The following is a 9,334-nucleotide window of genomic DNA, read 5'->3' as shown; positions in this document are numbered from 1 at the left end:
CACTGCCCTTGCCTTTGAGGATGTGTTCTGCTAAAGATGCTTCTCCACCCTTCATGTCCCTCCTTGAAGACTGCCCTGGAGGGCAGTCTGAGTCTTCTCTACCTCTATGTCTCTAGTGCCTGGCTTTTGGGGTAAGGGCAGCTGCTCAGCCCATATCAAATAAATAAATAAATGAAAATTAATTTAAAAAAAGAAAGCCATCCATATAACGATATGGAGGAAATTCTTTCCAGACACAGGAAACGCTGCCTACAAGAAGCAGGCATTTGTTCAGTCCCTTGAGTAGGGCACCTACCCAGCACATCCAGTCACATCTAGGTGATTCAGCCTGTCTAAGGTGGAGGCTCAGTTTACAGAAACCCACTTTCCCACAGATATAAGCCACATTCTCCAATACCAACTTTATTTTAAAAATCCACCTCCATCTGCCATTTTTTTTTTTTTTTTTTTTTGTGGTACACGGGCCTCTCACTGTTGTGGCCTCTCACGTTGTGGAGCACAGGCTCTGGACATGCAGGCCCAGCGGCCATGGCTCACGGACCCAGCCGCTCCGCGGCACATGGGATCCTCCTGGACCGGGGCACGAACCCGTGTCCCCTGCATCGGCAGGCGGACTCTCAACCACTGCGCCACCAGGGAAGCCCATCTGCCATTTTCAAAATCTTACTTCTCAGCTAGTTCAAAACTTGGGTGCGGAGGAGGGATAATCCTTATTGGTACCCCCCTGAAAACTTATAGCAAGTGGAGAATTGGTCCAGGAACCTGGAGGAACATCAAGGGATGTAGTTGGTGGGTCACAGTAGCAAACAGAGAAGCTTAGGATGGGGGCTGGTGGACACAGTAAATGACAGATGCCTGTGTTGACCCTGAGGCTTGGTTGTATCATTCTGCAGTTGAGGCCTCAGTGCTATGATCCAGGCAGGTAACTTTAAGCCTCAGGTGCTAATCTCACAGGGCCTTCACCCGGATGGAGGCTTTGTCCATGGGTGAGTAGATTTATTCGTGGAAGCAAGGCTGTGAGCAAAAGTGAGTGCCTCAGCGAAGGTGCTGACCAATTGCTCCAAGGCACAACCTTACCGTATGCCAGGTAGACAGCAAGCATCAGCTGAAGTCAGGGCCTGAGAAGCAAATACTATCCTGGCCTCAGCAAGAAGCAGCCTCATTAAAGGCAAGGTCTGCATGGGGTGGGCTCAGGTGAATGCTGAAGATTATATACAGTTTGTTCTTTGAAAACATCCATACATCCAAGGGACACTTGGGGAAGACACTTAAATGCCTAAAGTCCAGTAACAACCCATGGACACTGTATCAGTTTTCTATTGCTTCATAACCAACCTGAAAAACCTATGGATTAAAATAGCTATTTGTTCGTTTTCATGGGTTTCTGGGTGGTTCTGTTGACGTGGGCTGGGCTGGGCTAAAATCTCAACAAGGTTTGTTTGTGTATCCACTTTCCGCTAACTGGTCAGCTGGGGGTTAGCTGCTAAAGAATGGCTTTGGCTGGGATGACTTGCCATTGCTCCATGTGTATCTTCGATACCTCTGCAGGGTAGCTGGGCTTGTTCTCTCAGCAGCAGTGGGTGTTTCAGAGAGGAGTGGAAACGTCCATGCGCTGTTCAAGTCCCTGCTGTGTCCCATTTGCTACTGTCCTACCAGCGAAAGCAGATCACATGGCCAAGTTCAGAGCCAGTGTGGGCACTCAGAATAACCCAGCCATCGCCACTGACCTGCCCTCTAAGGCAATAGGACCTGTTAGCTGTGGGGCTTTGTTGAGTTAGGAGGCGGGAGTGGGAGTGGTTACAGCGAAGAACTTGAGACAACTGAGGAGAGGCTGAGAATCGTCATCAGCAGCCTCCCACTCCAACCCCCAGCAGACTCTCTTTTAAATCAGCGTTGACCCCATATTTAAAGAATACTGCGTTGAAGGAAAGACACTGTGAGTGCACCCCGGTGCCCACGTGTCTTGGTCCAGAACTGCTTCTCCTCTCTGCCCCTGGCCAAGACCGTCATGAAATAACCAGTGACACAGAGCACAGGTCTGGGGAGGACATACCCTGGATCCTGTGCCATTTCTGACCTAACCGACTTAGTGTCTTCAAGTTCATCTTTAAAAGGAGACAGGGGGTCTTCCCTGGTGGCGCAGTGGTTGAGAGTCCGCCTGCTGATGCCGGGGACACGGGTTCATGCCCCGGTCCGGGAAGATCCCACATGCGGTGGAGTGGCTGGGCCCGTGAGCCATGGCCGCTGAGCCTGCGCGTCCGGAGCCTGTGCTCCGCAACGGGAGAGACCACGTCAGTAAGAGGCCCGCATACCGCAAAAAAAAAAAAAAAAAAAAAAGAGACAGGGAAAGCACAGCACTGGGCACGTAGTCAATCACAGCCTTTACCCTTATAGTTATTATCTGGGAGGACAAGGTAAGTGGAAGAGTGGAAGGAATGAAAAGAGAGTGGGGCAAAGAGATCCATTAGCAGTGACAGGAATTAGTGGAGCTGATTTATTGATAGTAGGAAAGGGTTTGATGAATATTTAAGCAAACAGTTTACTGGGGTGAAGAAACACCTCTCTCAGGAAGGAGAGGAATTGCATGCATTTAGTGGATAATAGCCATGAAAGAAAGAGCTGACTAGTGGATGTGAGATGAAAGCTGCCCCTCGCCTTTTCCAGACCTCTCTGGTCATGTCCCCTGGGAGAGGCTTGAGGACAACAGACCTCAGGGCTTGGGTCCTCAGGCTTGGGGCAACTAAGGGGTAATGATATCCCAGGCCCATTTTTTTTCCTTAATAGGGAAAAGCTTATGCTGGAAGACTGAACAGCCAAGGCAAGTAGATACATAGCTTCTGACACTGGACGGGACTGTGCCAACCCAACTAACAAATGACACAAGGGACTCGAGTGCAGGGATGCCATATATAGGTGTGTATAGTGTGCCTGAGGGAGCCACTCACATCACGGACTATGTAAATATTGCTCTCTGATGTTGTGCAGTATACAAACTGCACAGCTGTACATGGCTGCCCTGCTTAAGTGGAAACTTGTAAATTATTAAGCTAATGTGGAAATTCTCCGAGTTCCTTTGGTATTAGTCCTTTGAAACACTGACAACTTTCTCTAGATGAGGCCTAATACAAACCTGATGCAATATTTGGAATGGTTTTTCTACCAAACAATTTTTCTTCCTGAGAATTCAGGCAGATCTGAGATTATATATGATTTCCCAGGCTCTTTTAGAGTGTTTCCATTCCATGGTTGACTCCCCATCACAGTGGAGTGAAAATGACACCCTGTGTCTTCCCAGCTGTATCACTGCTACCGCTGATGTGAATGCTATATTCTAAATGTCTTGCCTCTTGAGTTCAAGTCAATCAAAAGTGCTTCTTCCTGTTCTTCACCTGAACTGCTGAAGTCTGCAAGTAAATGAAGGTGAGGGATGATTCCATAAACAAGGGAACTGTCCCAGGGAGTCCTGATATGATTTAATCAATAAGGGAACTGTCCCAGGGAGTCCTGATATGACTCGCCTAAGGCTTCACAGCCCTACAGCAGCACAACTGGGTTTAGAAGCTTTATGCCTAGGCTTCCTCCCAGGGTTCTTTCCACTGGTACTTGAAACTATTAATACATTATTTAGGCAATGATGACTACACTAAGCTTTATATATCCATGTGTTGTTTAAATGGATGGTAAATAGAGTAGACACTTGACACTTGGGAAAAATATGTCCCAAGGTCCTTTGTGAATCTACAAATGTTCAAATACTATTAAAGCTCTAATTCTCAAGCTAGGTGAGGGAGGTGTGAGACCAATGCCCCCTAGACATTTTTGTTGGAATCATGAAGAATTGTGTATAGTTTAAGAAAAGAATAGTCAACATATCAATAGTGTTTTTATTATAAGCCATAGAATGCAAAGGTCAACAAAATCTTGACGGGTGGGAATAGAGAGAAGAAAATAGAGAGAAATAGAGAGAGAGAAAAGGCACTGGGAGTGCCTTTCAAAGGACATAATTAAAAAAGAAGAAAAAACCAGCTTGAGTAACTGTCTACTGAAACATGCAATTTTTTCCCTATGAGACAGTAAATTGTAACTGAAAATTTTAAGTGACCCGTGCAGACTCTTGAATATTCCATAAATATAGGATTAAAGTCACAGATGTGAACTTCTGTCGAGTAAGATATTTCACTCTTTAATTTATAGGAGACTTTGACATTCCAACTAAGAACAGTCTCCCACATATCTTTCTTTGCATTCTCTTCATTTCCATACATGCACCAGCAGTTGAATTTCTTGGGAGAAGGGAAATTTTAAGGGAGAAGAAAAGCTATTATTTGGTTGAATTGCAGTATCATTTAGGTGTCTTTTTGTTCCAAAGAGAAAACTCCAATCACACAGGCTGGAATGATAGAATTCACTGGCGTAAGTATCTGTAAAGTCCAGGGGAGAGTTGGCTTGATTCAGATGTGTCCACACCATCATGAGGGCTATGGCACTCTCCTTCTGCAATTCTAGTGGTTCTGTCCTTGTCCTCAGGCTGGCTTCTCTCTCGACAGCAAGAAGCCTTCAAGCAGCTCTGAGGGCTTCCATCTACTTCCTTGTTGACAACCAGAAGTGACACAGAGAGAGATAGACAGTCAATCCTGATCTTGACATTTCACTCTGACTCCAGTAGACTGATTGTAAAAAGGGCCCCGATTCTCCATCTCTCCCTGAAACCATGCCCTTTGCAATGGGAGCTTGTAGCTCCTCCCACGATGAAGTGGAGTCTGTTTCTCCACCCCTAGAATTTGGGCCGCCCTCATGACTTGCTTTAGACAACACAATACGGTAGAAGTAACAAGGGGCTAGTTCGGACCATGAGCGTCATGAGAATCAAACATTTTCACTCTCACTTGGAATCCTGTCTCCACCATAAGAACAAGCTGTGGTTACCCTGACGGGCAATGAGAGACCACATGGAGCAGAGATAAGCCGTCTCCGTTGGGACCAACCTCAACCAAGCTACAACCAACCAACTCCCACACATATGAGAGTCTGGCCAGGAGCAGCAGAACCACTTCCTGATCCACAGCTGACCACAGACACATAGGTAAGCCCGGCCGAGGGCAGAAGAACCACACGGCTGACTTGCAGAGTTATAACAAACGCTCATCGTTTAAAGCAACTGCGTTTGGGGGCAGTTCATTTCATAGCAGTAGCTAAATGATACACAGATCCTCTAAGGTTGCCTTGATTGCATTGTTTTAAGTCACTTGGTGGCCCCAACACCAATCACTGTGGTTGAATCTAATCCATTCAAGGCCGTCCTTGAGCTGCGACAGGGAAGTAGAAGTGGAAACCAGAAAGAACATCACAGATTATTAGGAGGGGGATAGGAGACAGCTGGGGAGTGGGGATGGCTAGGCTGTGGCAACAACCTAGCTACCACCATGGCTTCGAAAGAGCTCCCAGGTGGGTGAGGATGGAACGAGATGAGGATGATGAGGTGACCCCCCACCCCGGGTTGAGTGACTCTTACCCAAAAGCCAGCCTCGCAGCATATGCAGATTAAATGTCCTGCCTCAACAAAATTACAAGTTACTAACAGCCCTGAAATTGCCGGTTGCTTGAAAATTCTTGAAACGAACACGTCAAATCCACCAATGTCAGTGTTTTAAGTACTAATGGTTTCTCACATGCCATATAAAAAAATATTAAGAGAACAAATTCCATGTCTTTTAAGCTCAGAAAGCCTTCAAAAAAGAGAGCTGGGCTTCCCTGGTGGCGCAGTGGTTGAGAGTCCGCCTGCCGATGCAGGGGACACGGGTTCATTCCCCGGTCCGGGAAGATCCCACATGCCGCGGAGCAGCTGGGCCCGTGAGCCATGGCCGCTGAGCCTGCGCGTCCGGAGCCTGTGCTCCACAACGGGAGAGGCCACAACAGTGAGAGGCCCACGTACCGCCAAAAAAAAAAAAGAGAGAGCTGTCCGCACTAAGTAGGGCACATTTTCCCACGAGTGTCCAATGCAGACTTTCAAGGCCCAGAACTCACGCACCATTTTCTTCAGGAGGTTTGTGCAGTCAGGGATTCCTCTCGCAATAGGTATCAGTGTCATGAAACCGCCTTGTAACAACTCATTTTGGAGTTAAGTTAAAACACCATCAGATTTTGCTGAAATTTGCTTTTTAAATGTTCTATTCCAGGCTTTTTTGAAATGCAACTGGAAAAAGGTTAAAATCATGCTTAACATTAAAAAAAAAAAGGAAAAGAAAGCATATGCAATATAAGCATGCTAACCTGACAGGTATAAATGTTGCAGAAGAATCACCCAGGACAAAATCAGCAATGGCAGTCGGACTTCAAAGGGCAAAGAGCTACCATTAAGGGAAGAGGAATACTATTTCTTTCCAGCTGGGGGAAGAGATAATCATGGGGTTTCTGCACGTCCACATCCCATGCACTGCATTTTCTCTTTTGAATCTCCCTTCTGCTTTTGGAAGAAAAAGAGCTAAGGCCTGTGTGTACTGGGAGAAGTGAGCTGCAGTCCTAAGAAAACAATTTAAAGGCATTTTAAAAAGAGTATTTGTAAGCAGTTAGGCTTTTATTACTAGACAGCATACCATAGCTTAGCGAAAGCCTCTGGCAACCAATGAAAGAAGGTAATTCCGAGGAATTTTGGTGTGAAAACTGGCCAAACAGATTGGAGTGGATTTAACATTAAAATCCTGTGGACACTTAAGGACTCATTAAAACTTAAGGAAAATTGGATTAGATTAAACAGCTGTGGAAAACAGGGACGTGTGAATAAGGAGTTTGTCATCTTGAAAATCTTCCTATAACTTGACATATTTAAAGCGACCTCAGTAGATTGTTGCGGTACATTAACCATATCGATAGCCCCAATTCATCACAGTTGCCTGTATCCAGGCCCTTAAGTATTACCCTCCTGAGACTCTGTGCTTAGACATGTGATGCTCTTTGGCCAGTGGGGCAGTAGCAAACCTGACACACACAGAGGCTTTGAAAAGTGCTTGTGTGTTTTCTCTCTCTCTCGGATCCCTGTCACCCTCATGTTTACAAGCCCAGGCTCGCCTGCTGGAGTCACATGAAGCCCACAAAGTCATCTCAGATTTGAACCCATGAGAATATTGCATCCAGAGAATCTGTGAGAAGATACAGTCTTAAAATCTTTAAAGGATCTTTTGTCTGACCTCGCCTCTGCCACTAAAACCTGTATTAGTTATTGCTTGGGACATAACAAATGACCCTATAGTGTAGGTAATTAAAAAACAATAAACATTTATTATCCCATGCAGTTGCTGTGGGTCAGAAATCTGGGTGCAGCTTAAAGGGGTGGGTATGGTTTGAGGTCTCTAATTAGGTTGAAGTCAAGATGGGTGCAGGCAGCTGAAGGCTTGACTAGGGCTGGAGAACCTGCTTCGGAGATGGCTAACTGGCAAGACAGGTATCAAGACACCTCATTTCTGCACCACTTGCATCTCTCCATAGAACAGCTTGAGTGTCCTCACAACATGGCCACTGGCCTCCCAAGAGTGAATGATCCAAAAAAGCAGCTCAGAAGTTATGGTGTCTTGTATGACCTAGCTGTTAAAATCACACGCCATTATTTGTGCAATATTCTATTGGTTTCACAGATCAGCCCATTCAATGTGTGTGGAATCTCACAGCGATTTGAATACAAGGACATCTGGAAGGCTGATTGACACATTGATTTTGCAGATTTAGATCTACAAGTCAGTGCTCAAAGAACTGTGTGCGTCCTTCCAGATCAGTCTCTTGTATTACTTGAATGTTCTCTCACCTTACCAGCTGCAGGCCCCAGGGAATGAGGCTTCAACAGTTTGTCCTAAAGTCTGTAGACTCATTGGCTACACAGCCAAATGGCAAGATCTCAGTCCATACCTTTTCTTGTATTTCTCTAGTGGTCACCGGCATTGGCAGTGGGTAGTCTTATTTGTTTCATGTTTAATTCTTTCTAACCTCTGCTTCTGCAATTGCAGTTATCTCTCATTCCCCACTGGTCCATGTGGCTGTTTCTGCATGGATGTGTCTTGGGCACCTGTTCTCTCTGATGCTACTGCTGCTGCTGCCCCTGCTACCTGAATCTCCATCCCCAGATGCCCTGATATTGAAGAGGCTTTTGGTGGGTCATGTTCTCAGAGCCACCAGCCACTCCCTGAGCTCTGGGGCTCACCTCTCTGGCTGAATGGAAGGAACCCTCTTTCGTTTCATGTGAATGCATGCGTGCGTGCGTGTGCGCGTCTGTGTGTGCTTGTGTGCAGAAGTACATGGTCCCTTAGTGAAACGTATTTCCCCGTTTTAGTCTACACCTCCCTCCTTACTATGATGCAGAGGAACCCCACCAGTTGTAGTTTTCACACTAAACCTAACATTTCTGCTCCCCTCTCCCAGCCCAAACACTGAGAATGACCAATAACTTTCCTTAATAATGGAAATTTTCTTTTCCCCTCTTGACCCCAGTGCCACTTCCTGCAATCTGGCTTCAACTGTTTCATCCTTCAAGTCTATCTGCTGTGTCTCTACATGTCTGAACCTTGATTGTAATTCATAAATTCTTATTCCCTTTCTAGTGCAAATAGGTATATCTATTTGATAGATAGATCTTAATAATATCGAAAGTCTTTGTTGGAATAGCTTATAAAATTGTTCAAAGCAACTGAATTTGGGGATGATTTATTACACAGCAATAGCTAACTGATACACAGATCTTCATAGAGTGAATTTACATTCTGATTTTTTATTTTATTGCCTTTCCTAGCATTAGATTATTTCATGTGTATGGAATTTTAGTTTATAGACTTATTTTAAATGAGAGCTCCTCCCCCAAGACACACACCTTCCTTTCATGTGTATCCCTCCCTGTCTGATGATTTTACAGTTGCCTCCACCTGGACCTCTACTCCCACAATTCAGAACTAGATATGAGATGGTGATGCAGAGTCAATGTGGGCTCAGCTCCTGGTCTCAAGGCTGTGTCTGTGCCATCCATCTCCCCATTCCTACACTTGCCAGCAGGACAAAGCAAGGCAAAGCTCTTCCCCATGCCCCTTAACGCTTGCAAATCAATCAAGGGGACATGGCTACCTAGAACGCTTGCTTCAATCTCTGTATCATGTAGTATCTGGTTTTCTGGAATTCTCTGTCTTCATGGCCTCAAGTTCCTCATGAGGACAGCCCAGGCCAGGAGTTGTGCACCTCTAGGCCCCAGGGTTGGCCAAAGGGTAGCTTTTTGGTGTTGGACTGGGATGGACAGAGTTGAGTGTGTGGGCTAAGGAGACGACACATGAACAAGGAGACTCCTTGTGCTACAAGATAAAGA

This window comes from Orcinus orca, chromosome 16 (genome assembly GCF_937001465.1).
Source record: "Orcinus orca chromosome 16, mOrcOrc1.1, whole genome shotgun sequence".
Lineage (NCBI taxonomy): Eukaryota > Metazoa > Chordata > Mammalia > Artiodactyla > Delphinidae > Orcinus > Orcinus orca.
This window is presented reverse-complemented; position numbering follows the sequence as displayed.